We start from the raw sequence: 13,283 nt of genomic DNA, 5'->3' as shown, positions 1-13,283 counted from the left end.
TATTAATATGTAAAAATCTGCTTTTGAATTATTTTTCATAGCTTTATAAAAACAAATTAGTAGTTTTCTTAGAACATTTATTTTTAAAAAATAATAAATTGATTGTAGCTAGTAATGTAAATATTTAATTTATAATCACCAAAATTATGGATAATTTATCAAATGTATTAGTTAAGCTTAAAAAAAATATATAATAAAAGTAATAAACAAAAGAGGCTAATTAAAACAACTATAAAGGTGGTCAAAATCATCATACTGTCATACAATTTAATTACAAATTTTAGACACAAACATTAAAAATATTAAACAAATTGTATTGACATAATCTATATATAACATACTCCACACACACATGTTCGCGTGCACGCGAGAGAGGAAGAAATTAAAATAAGATTACAAAGTGTACAGTTAAGATATTTATAAAAGAGAGATATTTCAGTACGTTATGTAAATTGTTGACCTTTTTTAATAATAAACTACTGTAACACTTTATCAAAATAACATCAGCAGTACAAGAGATGCTGAAAAATACAAATTTAAAAAAATGTTCAATGATTTTTTTTCTTTTATCTGTGGTAGTGTAGTTCTACATTATTATTTACTCTTACTTAGCAGCTTTTAGCTATGGTCCAGGTAGTACCTAACTGCCTAACATTCAATATAGTTAATTTTTTTTGTTTTAAGTTTATTCTTGTCTGTGCAGTGCGGCTTACATGACAATTTCACTAATTATTTATTATTCAACCGCTGTAGTTTTCTTTACTCTTCAAACTACTCCAAAGGTTTCAAGAATCACTAATTAGACTTAGCATAGTTTTTGGTTTTATTACTATCATTCTTAATTAATCTTGCAGTTTTGTTAGGATTTCCCCGGTTGTATTTGCTACAACTGGCATTATCTACCACATCCCACACCTTTTCTGAAAGTGGCTGATATTTATTAAAACAAATTAGAAGCACAGAGCCTGTGTCACACATGTTGCTCATGAACTCTTTAGAAACCAATTTATTAATGTTCAGCAGTGGCCTACAATGTTCATTACTTCCTTAGTTATTTAACCAGTGTTTTATATAAATCCTTATTTGGCATACTTTCCCCCTGACAAGTGAAATTTGAATACATAATTTTAAGGGTGATAAGTAAGTAAAAACACTCAATGCAGTAATACAAACACTGCATTGGTTTGTATTAAATTTGTTGTTTAATTAACCCTTTCTAGATTGAGTGTTTAACATCCATTTTGATTAAAGCCTAAATACCTATAAAGTTCATGCTTGTGTAAAGTTTAAAACCAGGATTCTCCATACTTGAACTCATATGCTGTCTGCTAAATCCATTTCCTACACCTTGTTTCAGTTATAAACACTTATTCACTCCAAATTTCATACTTTCATCAGTAGAAAAATGCTCCATATTTGTTATGACTTTTCAGATCTTTTCTTCATACTGTGTACAATTTAGATTTTACATTTATAGAGATGATGTGAAAGGTTTTGAGGTTTATGAAACTTTTAACAAACTACGTCCCTTACTCATCGATTCAGAATCTTCAAAAAACGGGTGACAAAATGAAACAACATAGTATTTGAATATCTCTAACTCCACTTTCCCGATATCAAATCCTTGAATTCTCACATTCATTAAATTAATAATACCACACACAATAATTGTTGGAGGTTTTGCTGGATATGAGAAATTCAATAATATCCTGGACATGGTTTATGGTTTTTATTATTGTTCAGAATTTCCTTGACAACAGTTAACTATTATTTAAAATTTATCAGGAAAGAATATATGGAAACAATTGTTGTGTAATAATGATAGCAGCAGCAACAACAATAATTGTATCAAACAACAAGCTTTAAATTATTAATCATCTGTAAATGGAGATGTTAAAGTTTTTGAACAAATGTCTGAAGTCCTTGAAACAGAAGATGAACTTAAGTTGGGTTGTTCATTCCTTCAAGGTGCAGAACATTCTCACAAATTGGCCCCTGTGGGTGATGAATTTAAAATGTATCACATTCTGCTAATAGATAAGTAAATCTATAAATAAATCAAGTTAACATGATGATGGACTTACGATTAAATCAAGACACTATTTATCGGTCTTTTAAATTTTGTAAATTTGTTTGTTTTAGAATACATAACTGAGATATTAGTTTATGAAATTAAGTGTTATATGGAGCAACAGATTTCTTCTTAGGAATTCAGTAATTCAATTGCAAATGCACTTCACTTTTTGGACTTTAATTTAAACAATTTGCAAACACTTATACAATACTGGAGTACATAAATAATGTTCTGTTCTTTAAGCTAATGACCAAAAACGGGCATAAATAATTATTACTATGTTTCTTTCATAGAGCAAATTATGAAGAGATGCAGACACCAAAAAATACTGATAAAAATTAAAAAAGTAACTAGTTATGTTGTATCCAGTTTTAAAGTAGCTTAATTCTGAGAACATGGAGAGTGTAACTAAATTTTCAGTCTCATTATTTAAATTATATATTAAAAGGAAAGAATGATATTAAAGCTTATAACCATTCATTAAATAATTTTCTGTTAAAAAAGAAATGCTCAGGGTCTTTAGGAAGAAAACATTATTATGAAAATGAGATAACCTATCCTGATGAATGAACACTGCATTCTCATAATTGCTATACCATTATATCCTTGGCTGAAAAGTTACTAAATCTAAATATCTGTTTGATACAGACACTGAAAAAAAATCAACAACTAAATCACCTTAATGTTACAGAATTTAAATTTAAATGAAGATGAATAGACTGTGAAATAAAATTGAAATTAATGCATTACTAATTTAATGGAAATTGAAGTGAATAATATCATATATGTGTAAAACAGAAGAACGTCCCTCAGCAGAATCATGGTACAATAATTTTAAAATCCTTAATAGTAACTGGCTACAACAAAGGGTAGTGTTTCTTCATTATCCCAGATCATGTGACATCTTATAGTTTCTTGAATTATTGAGAAAAAGTGTCTTTAAACTCCTATTTATTACTTAGTGTTGGTGCACTTGTTTTCCTGAGTAGGAAGTCAAGAGTGACGCCAAGCTGGATCGGTTTTATTCTAATTCTATTTTCTCCTTGATAATGTCTCCAAGTCATCGCTTTATTGTCGACTTCTTATTAACAATACATACTGCTTTGGTCATCCAAGGATGTACAAACTTCAGGACATTCACGACATGTACAAAGAATACACCTGCCTGTTGATATAGGTAACTCAAATTTTTTGAGATTTCTGAAATACCAAATCATTTAATCACTGAGCTAGATAATTTTTAGTGTTAATAATGTTACAAGAAAACAAAAATTGCATTTGGATGAAAACAGTTGAAGAAAACTGAATTCAATAAAAATTATATGTGATGACTAACTTCATGTTAATGTCATGTAATTTTTTTTTTTAAATGTAGTTTAGAGGAAGTAAATAGCAAGTGTTCTATACAAAGTGTTTTTAATAAGGTCAATGTTATGTATTAAATGAATGTTGGAATGAGTAAATTTGTTACAATACAGTAGTGGTTAGGTAAAAAACAATATTACAGAAAGTTAAAATATTCCAAATAACTAAATCATATCACTGTGGCCTATACATCAAATCATAATAAACATCTAAATATTTTTAATTAATTTAGTGACTTTTTAACATAACCCAATAAAGTTAAAATATGATTATTTTTGCTCTTATTGATTAGAAACTTATACCATTACACTTTCTTCTGTAGCAGTTTGAGAAATATTTTGTAACAGTTTGAGTTGTAGAAATATTATGTTTATGTCATAATAAAACACAAATGAAAGCCTATGAAATCTTATTGCCAGTTTTTTAGTACCTGTATTTGAATTGACAAAGCAAGAAAAAAGAATCTATCACAGTAGTTTACCTGCTAAAAATAGCTTTAAAAACTTATATAAAACTGTATCGCAAGCTTTCTGAAATCAATGGTGATAGGTGTGCAGTAATTTCTGTTAATCTGATCACCATCACCAAAAGTTTCAGGCAGGAAAAAAGATGGCTTAGTTTTTACTTACTTTTTTTTAAATTGCTTACAAACAAATCTCAACAAGTGTATTTTTAAAGAAGAAAAGAAATTAACATTGTACATGTTAATACACCACAAGACTGAATTAAATTTTTTTTAAATTCAATTTTAATAAACAAATTGCACCATTTTGATAACATAATATTACCTAAAATAACATTTTTTTAATTGTTTAATTTTATTAATAAATTATTAAAAAACAATGTTTAATTAGAACATTAAACAGTGACTGTTTATTATTTTTAGAATTCATTTTAAATTTAAAAAATATCTATGAAAGGAAGATTAAGAGGGGCTTTGGTTTTTTTTTTAATAAGAACCAAAAAACCATGAATATGTTTATGTTTTATTTTATTTCTGGCAAAAATTAATTTGCAATTTTATATAACTAGATTTATTATCTATAATTTGCTTTTATAAATTAATTTTACTCAGAAAGAACCAAAGGATTGATGACAGGTCAAAATAACCAGTTGATTGAGAATAAAAACTAAAATGACTTTAAATGTAAAAATATACTATTTTTAATAATATGCAGAGCGAGTCAAAAGTATGGAAAAGCCCCTCAACAACTTTAAAACTGCTCCAGATAGAATAATGTAACTTTCAGAATAAGGTATTCGATCAACTACTTTAACTTTTGATGAGAAACTAATTTAATTAAAATAATTTAAAAGTTAAATTTAATTTAAAAAAAGTAAAAAAATATTTTTTAACACAAAAAATTGTTTTTGTTCCAATTTAATGAGTAAATAAATAAAAATACTGTTACCTAATTGTGTCTATCAGCTGATCATTGATGGTCTCTTACTGTTGTTGCAAAAGTGAAGCTTACTGCATTATTATTCCATTTAAGAGTGTTTCATTACTACAATGTTAGTTTATGAGAATTTATTGGAATCGGTTGGCCGATTGATTTTGTCTACCTTTACCATATTTGTAAGCCACTGTGGGTGGTTATTTATGTTTTTTTACCTTATTTGTTATTTTTTACTAAATTAATTTTTGTGTGCTACCTGCTAACATCGTTATCATGTCACTTAGTGAACAAAATAGGGTCTCATTTTTAATGAAGAGGCGCTTTGGTGATTGTTGTTTAGTTAGATTGTGCAATGAAGTTTGTGAATTGTTACTAACGTTAATAACGTAGTACGTATGTTAATCGTTAATAATGTAGTATTTATTGATAATTTACAAAGATCAACCGATCATATTAATAAGAAAATAAAAATGATTATATTGTTTCTTCTTCAGCAAATGGAAAAATATCAGCAAGATTCAAAATGTTGCATTTAGCAGACTTAACCGATCTATTCAATGCATAGTAAGCTAAAATATCATTCGGTAATAAATAGTAAGGAAATATTTTTTGTTCACAAAATAAAAGTGAAATCTGTTTTATATAGAAGAGGATACTAGTATTAAATTATACTAATTGAAAATAACAGAATTTTTTTTGAGGTAACTGAAAACAAAGAAAGTCATATAACCAGAAACATGCACTTTTTCATAGGGCAGTTAACACAAGTTACTTAATCAACAATGTAGTTGAAAATCATATAATAAAAACTACAGCCCATATTAAAAAAAAAATCACAAACATTTTAAAACAATTTATTGAGTTATTAGTAACTAAAATGGGTGGTTATTTACAGATGGTTCTAAATTATTATTATTATTATATAATCATGAACTCATTGTGCATTTCTAATGATGAATTTCTTGAACTCTCTTACTTTTAATGCTTTATAATTAAGCTGTGTAATATAACTCTTGATTTATCTACAGATTATATATTTCAGTATTTCATTTTTTTTTTAACTTACCATAATATCAATGACTTATGCAAGTAGATACTTAATTTATCATCCACCAAGAGAGAGGATTTTGTGTTCTTGAGATGAGCAGTTCATTTATTTATTTATCTAGCTCTAAAATTCCTGCTACTGTTGCGTTTGAATTAGTTAAAATTGGCGTTACTTTTTTATCGAAATCTTCCTATGCAGTTGAAATGGAGAGTTCAATAATAAAAACAAAACCTTCTGTGAAAGTATTGTGTAAGCATTTTGGTAAGATGCTTCATCTTTAAAGCCTTGTTTTTTAAAGCGAGGATCTAATAGCGTGCTTTCAAGCAAAATATTATTTTCAACATCCTTAAATCTATGTTGTGGTTGGTCTAACATCTTGTTACATACTTTAACGATTTCAAGTACATGGCTTGTCATCGATCGCGCCAATAAACACATTTTTGAAATAGCGACAGTTTATTGAGAACGTCGTTTAAAAAATTCAACAATTACCTTCGATTTTACCACAATTGCTTTTACTTCAGACACTGCTGTTTGGACAATTAAATTAATTGTATGCGCTAAGCAAGGAATATGGCGTAGCCGACAATTGCAAGTAGCAGCTGTTAAATTTGCTGCATTGTAACTAACAACCGCTCCTATTTTGTCAGTAATAGCCCATTCATTGAATTTACCTTGTAATTCAATGGCAATGTTTTCAGCCGTATGTTGACTGCAGATTTCCATACAAATAAGTAACTGGGTTTTTAAATTGCAATCACGGTCAACGAAATGGATAGTTATGGCCGTATAATTATTATTTGAAACTGATGTCCAACTGTCAGTGGTTATTGCGCATGCTTCTATATTATATAATGACTTACGAATCTCACAAGAAATTTTATCGTATAATTGTGGAATTAAACTAGTTGTAATTATTTTCCGACAAGGAAGCGAATACCCAGGGTTTAACATATGAACAAACTTCTTGAATTCTTCATCCTCAACGAGTGAAATAGGTTGATATTCTTTAGTTATTAACCTAATTAATTGAATATCTAACGCTTGACTTTTACTCTGAGGAACAGGTTTTGTAACAAAGTAACGGACAACTGTTGTATTTTTCTGTTTATTGAGGACAAAGATGTTATTGGATGCACAGAAGAAGGATTAGGCGATTCAACAAGTTTTGTTAATTTAAGGGTTAATTGCTGCGATTCATTTGGTTCAGTCGCAGTAGACGTAGTAGGATTTAAATTATAATGCATTTCTGAAACATAATCAGGACAAGGATTTTTTTGTCTTGGAATATCAACTCCTGGGTGTTTAACTTTAATATGACGAGATAGATTACTAGTCGTCCCACCGGCACAGGATTATAGCAAAGATTACACAAAGCTTTTACGGGGCTTGCTTCGGAAAAGCAAGTCCAGATGTGATTCTTCTTCTGCAGCTCATGTTTATAATTTTAAAAACAAAATATACTTTTGTAAAAGTGCTTATAAAATATCTACTTACGTAAAAACTAATGATTTAAAAAAATAATACCGATAAACATTTAGAAGAAAAATCGTTATCTGATTATGTAAAGTAAAAAAATCTTACGAAATTGAGTAGGCCCAAATAAAAAAATATAAACAAACTAAAAACACAACTCTAAATAAAACACCAAGATTATGCACCATGTAAACAGAATCCACTGTCGTCTTTTATCCGTCTACTAAGAATAATTGTAAAAAATATCTTAAGCAGACAGTATGCGAAATAGAACGACAGTAATTAATATTGTGCAACATAGCTTCCCCCCGAATGAAATTAAAAGAAAAAAGAATAATGATGTGATATAGAACGTGTGCCTAACAGTTTAAATTTACCCTTCTCTATTTAGCGATGAGGTTTGTTGATATAAGCTTGTTTTCGTAAAGGAATCGAATAAGAGATGAAATAAGGCGAATCGTCGGGTAGATGGAAGGGAATAGAGCATGCGTATTAGAAGTGATAGGCTTCTAACATCGAATTGAACTGAAAAAGAATAAGATGTTTACTAGGAGGGAATAAGAATTGAAAAGGAAAATTCACATATTTTACTCCGTTTACTAATTCTGTATTTTACTATGTTACAGTTTATATTAGTACCAAATGATATTTACGGAGCGAAATTACATTCATTGCACTAGATGAGAGACTTAAAACCGAACCGAACCGATCCAAATACAATTATTTGAGGTCACTTTTAACGCTGCTTCTTTCTACTACTACGTCTGTTAACTGTCGGTTGCAAACCGTTTGTGCTTCAGCGCTGTATAGTTTCGTTCTTTACAGTTGTATTTTTCTAAAACGCCTTATTCGGTCGAGGGAAGAGGTTTTAAAGGGAAACGGTAAGTGCCTTCTGGATCCTTTCAGGAAACGCGTCAAATAATCGCGGAAAGATTTCCGAATGCCAGTAGCCCAGCAGAATAGCGTACGCGATTTGTTTAAAAAGTAACGTTCAACGGAATCGGTTTCAAAGGCAAAACGAAATGAACGATTCCGGAGGCAAAAGCTGATATTCAAAGAATTTGAAATCGTATCGTGTAACAATTTTGCAAAAATCTATTAGAATAGAAACTGAAAAGTTTTAATTGTTCTGTCCGGCGTTTAAAAAACATTATCGATGAAGAAATAGACTCAATTTCATGTCGGTCGAAACACGGTTTCATTTAACCGGGCGTGTTAATTCGATTGGCACAAGGTACAGGATGACTGAAAAGCCACACCGGATGTTTATTCGTCCATTTCATGATGAGAAATTCGGTGTATGATACGATTCTGATATCGAACAGCACTTCATTTTGCGACCGGACTGTCGGTACAGAAGTATTACCGTACAATTTTTGCCGATTTCTACTATCGGTTAAGAAATGGTGAAAAGGGGACGGCTTCTTCAAATACGACGGAGAAACATAAAAAAAATGCACTAGCACGCGTTCGTGCGGTTTTTTGTGTGTAAAAGAACGAATTGTCAGTAGAGGACGATGGATTCAGCGTTTGGCAGATTTCTCTTCAGATTTTCGTTTGGGGCTTTGTCAAGGAAAGAGTTTACGAACCAAATCCTCCACATTATCGATGAACTGAAAACGAATTTTCAACAACATTTTGCGTCACGCGTCTTTCAATAAGCTCTTTCGAGCACAAAGATGCATGCTTCCGTCGGACGCTTATTTCGAACGTGTTTTGTAAAAATTTGGTAAATATATAAACTTTTGCTAATGTAGTTGTAGAATTTAATTTAACTCGTTCATTTCATTCGTAAAATGTTACATGCGGCGACTGGGTTTAGTCGTTAGCGGTTCTCTTTTAAGTCGGTACCCGTTATAACGGGCATCGTAATTAAAATGATTATCGGAAACCTGACACAGGAAATATCACGTAGTCGTTCCTGACAATTACAAATATCCCGTGTCAGGCTTACTAAAATAAACGAGGCATGAATTATTTTTTCCATACCTTCTTCGCTGAACCGAATTTACTTCACGTATCAGCATGACAATGCCGTTCAAAAGTAGATGATGTATTCAGCGCTTCATGGACTGGGTATACAAATCAGCATCCTTTCAACGAGTTATACAATTTCTAGTAAGTTAGAAACAGGATTAACTAAATATTACATAAAAATGTTTTCTAAAATCTTAGAAATTAAAGAATTTAATCCTATTTTTCTCACAGTTTTCTAAAATACCCTAATTTTATACAATTAAAACAAATTTTTTTATTTTATAGGTAAAATTAATAATAGAGTTTTGCATTGAATTAACTTTAAAGAGTATTTTCGATCCCGAAATAATCTATCAGAAGAGTAGTATGAAACCTTTTCCTAAATCCCAATACATTTTCCTGATTGTCTATAGATTGTTATGAATACAATTTAAGGAATTTCAATAAAAATAAATTTTTGTAATAACATTTTATTAGAACATCTTGCTGCAAAATTTTTTGTTTAAAATAAATTATAGTCACGTTAAAGCAAAAGGCTTTAATATTATTTAATTATTATCTGCTTTTCAAATGCATATGTCTTATATAAAATAACTTTTAATTGGTGTGTATCTGTATGTATTATATTTTTCTCAAAAAACCATAAGCTGAACATAAACTATTTACTGCAAGTCAAGCGATAATAACCGTGTGACAATTCTGTTTTCGTTTATTCATTTTGACATACCTAGAACTATTTAAAACGGTTTATCCCATGAAATGTTTTGCGTAAACGATGGGGAGGGGTTATTTCATACTCTCAATACTCAGATAAATAAGTTAATATTATTAAACTCATATTTTGTGTTTCAGTGTTTCAAATGCAGTTTATCAGCTCGTTAAAAATAAAAAAATTAATTAGAAAGATTTTTAGAAATCTATCTTTATTATTATTTCTACTTATCAGAAAATCGAGGTGCAATTTTCTGAATCGTTAAGAATCTATTTTCTCTTTCTTTAAATTTGGTATTAAACGACTTTGATTTTAAAAATGCAAGTATAAATATAGTTTATACATCTATTTATTTTTTTGTATTTGATTTTAAATGTCCATTTCTAAAAGTAAATAATTATTCTGATAGAAATAAAACACGGGGTACGAACGAGACCAGTATTTAAAATATAAATTTTAAACGTGAATTTGTACAAATGAAAGATCCCCTGTAAGAAGTCTTTAATTTTGACAACATGGAAGCTTAATAATTAAGAAAACAACACGCGAAAAACATTGTGACTGAAGTGAAGAGAAACTCCATAGTCTGTGGCAAAGCCCACGCTGATGACCAGGAAGATTATACTGTGTGTTTAGCGAGACTTGAACGGCATTGTGCGTCACAAGCTGCTGCTGCCAGGCAGTATGACAGACTCAGACCTGTAATGTTGACAATTAAGTTACTGCACCTAGCAATTCAAAAGAAACGACCTCAATTGGTCACCATATAGCTGTACATAATACCGTTAGCATATAATTTGTCTCAGTCTCTGCAACAACACCCTGAATGGTGTTAAATTAGTTTCAAAAAAGGTCTGTGAAAACCATAAGCCATAAACCAAAAGTTGGTGAACAGAAACCATGGAAGTTCTATAGTGTAGGGTTTATGGTGTTGATGGAAAAATTTTAGAAGTTTATCGAAAAAAAATCTTGCATGTGGTCTCAAAAAGTTAATTTTCAATAACCATAAATGTATTCACAAATTTGTCCTACATGTCTCCATATTTCTTAGACAAACTGAAAACAAGGAAATATGAATCATTTAATAAACAAGTTATTAAAAAGTTTTTTTATTAAAAGAATTATACATACATTATATAAATTATTCCAAATCATCTTATGTATAAAATAATTAGTTTTAATAATAGTGTATATGCAATGCAAAAAGAAGAAAAAAATAGTTACAAACTGCAAAGACCCTATACTAAATAGACATAATTTATACCACTCTGTCAACCTTATTTAACTTTTGTTTTAAAGGTTTTAGATAAAAATTACATGTAAAATATTTCTAACCAATATGAATAGAAAGGTGTATTTTTAAATTATGCTTTCGATTAAATGTTTTCTTACAAAGATTACAAGTGAAGTTCTTCTCACCAGTATGAATAGAGAGATGTGTTAATAAATTACGCTTTATCCTGAATGTTTTCTTTCTAAAGTGCTTTTAAATTACTCTTCTGAATAAATGATTTCTTACACAAATTACAAGTGAATTTCTACTCACCAATATGAATAGTGAGATGCATTTTTAAACTACTGATGACTCTAAATGTTTTCTTACAAAAATTACCAGTGAATTTCTTCTCACCAGTATGAATAGAGAGATGTCTTAATAAATTACGCTTTATCCTGAATGTTTTCTTACAAAAATTACAAGTGAATTTCTACTCACCAGTATGAATAGAGAGATGTGTTTTTAAACTACTGTTTTGTCTAAATGTTTTCTTACAAAAATTACAAATGAATTTCTTCTCACCAGTATGAATAGAGAGATGTGTTTTTAAACTACTGTTTTGTCTAAATGTTTTCTTACAAAAATTACAAGTGAATTTCTTCTCACCAGTATGAATAGAGAGATGTCTTAATAAATTACGCTTTATCCTGAATGTTTTCTTACAAAAATTACAAGTGAATTTCTACTCACCAGTATGAATAGAGAGATGTGTTTTTAAACTACTGTTTTGTCTAAATGTTTTCTTACAAAAATTACCAGTGAATTTCTTCTCACCAGTATGAATAGAGAGATGTCTTAATAAATTACGCTTTATCCTGAATGTTTTCTTACAAAAATTACAAGTGAATTTCTACTCACCAGTATGAATAGAGAGATGTGTTTTTAAACTACTGTTTTGTCTAAATGTTTTCTTACAAAAATTACAAGTGAATTTCTTCTCACCAGTATGAATAGAGAGATGTCTTAATAAATTACGCTTTATCCTGAATGTTTTCTTACAAAAATTACAAGTGAATTTCTACTCACCAGTATGAATAGAGAGATGTGTTTTTAAACTACTGTTTTGTCTAAATGTTTTCTTACAAAAATTACAAGTGAATTTCTTCTCACCAGTATGAATAGAGAGATGTCTTAATAAATTACGCTTTATCCTGAATGTTTTCTTACAAAAATTACAAGTGAATTTCTACTCACCAGTATGAATAGAGAGATGTGTTTTTAAACTACTGTTTTGTCTAAATGTTTTCTTACAAAAATTACAAGTGAATTTCTTCTCACCAGTATGAATAGAGAGATGTCTTAATAAATTACGCTTTATCCTGAATGTTTTCTTACAAAAATTACAAGTGAATTTCTACTCACCAGTATGAATAGAGAGATGTGTTTTTAAACTACTGTTTTGTCTAAATGTTTTCTTACAAAAATTACCAGTGAATTTCTTCTCACCAGTATGAATAGAGAGATGTCTTAATAAATTACGCTTTATCCTGAATGTTTTCTTACAAAAATTACAAGTGAATTTCTACTCACCAGTATGAATAGAGAGATGTGTTTTTAAACTACTGTTTTGTCTAAATGTTTTCTTACAAAAATTACAAGTGAATTTCTTCTCACCAGTATGAATAGAGAGATGTGTTTTTAAACTACTGTTTTGTCTAAATGTTTTCTTACAAAAATTACAAGTGAATTTCTTCTCACCAGTATGAATAGAGAGATGTCTTAATAAATTACGCTTTATCCTGAATGTTTTCTTACAAAAATTACAAGTGAATTTCTACTCACCAGTATGAATAGAGAGATGTGTTTTTAAACTACTGTTTTGTCTAAATGTTTTCTTACAAAAATTACCAGTGAATTTCTTCTCACCAGTATGAATAGAGAGATGTCTTAATAAATTACGCTTTATCCTGAATGTTTTCTTACAAAAATTACAAGTGAATTTCTACTCACCAGTA

This window comes from Lycorma delicatula, chromosome 12 (genome assembly GCF_047948215.1).
Source record: "Lycorma delicatula isolate Av1 chromosome 12, ASM4794821v1, whole genome shotgun sequence".
NCBI classification, from domain to species: Eukaryota; Metazoa; Arthropoda; class Insecta; order Hemiptera; family Fulgoridae; genus Lycorma; species Lycorma delicatula.
This window is presented reverse-complemented; position numbering follows the sequence as displayed.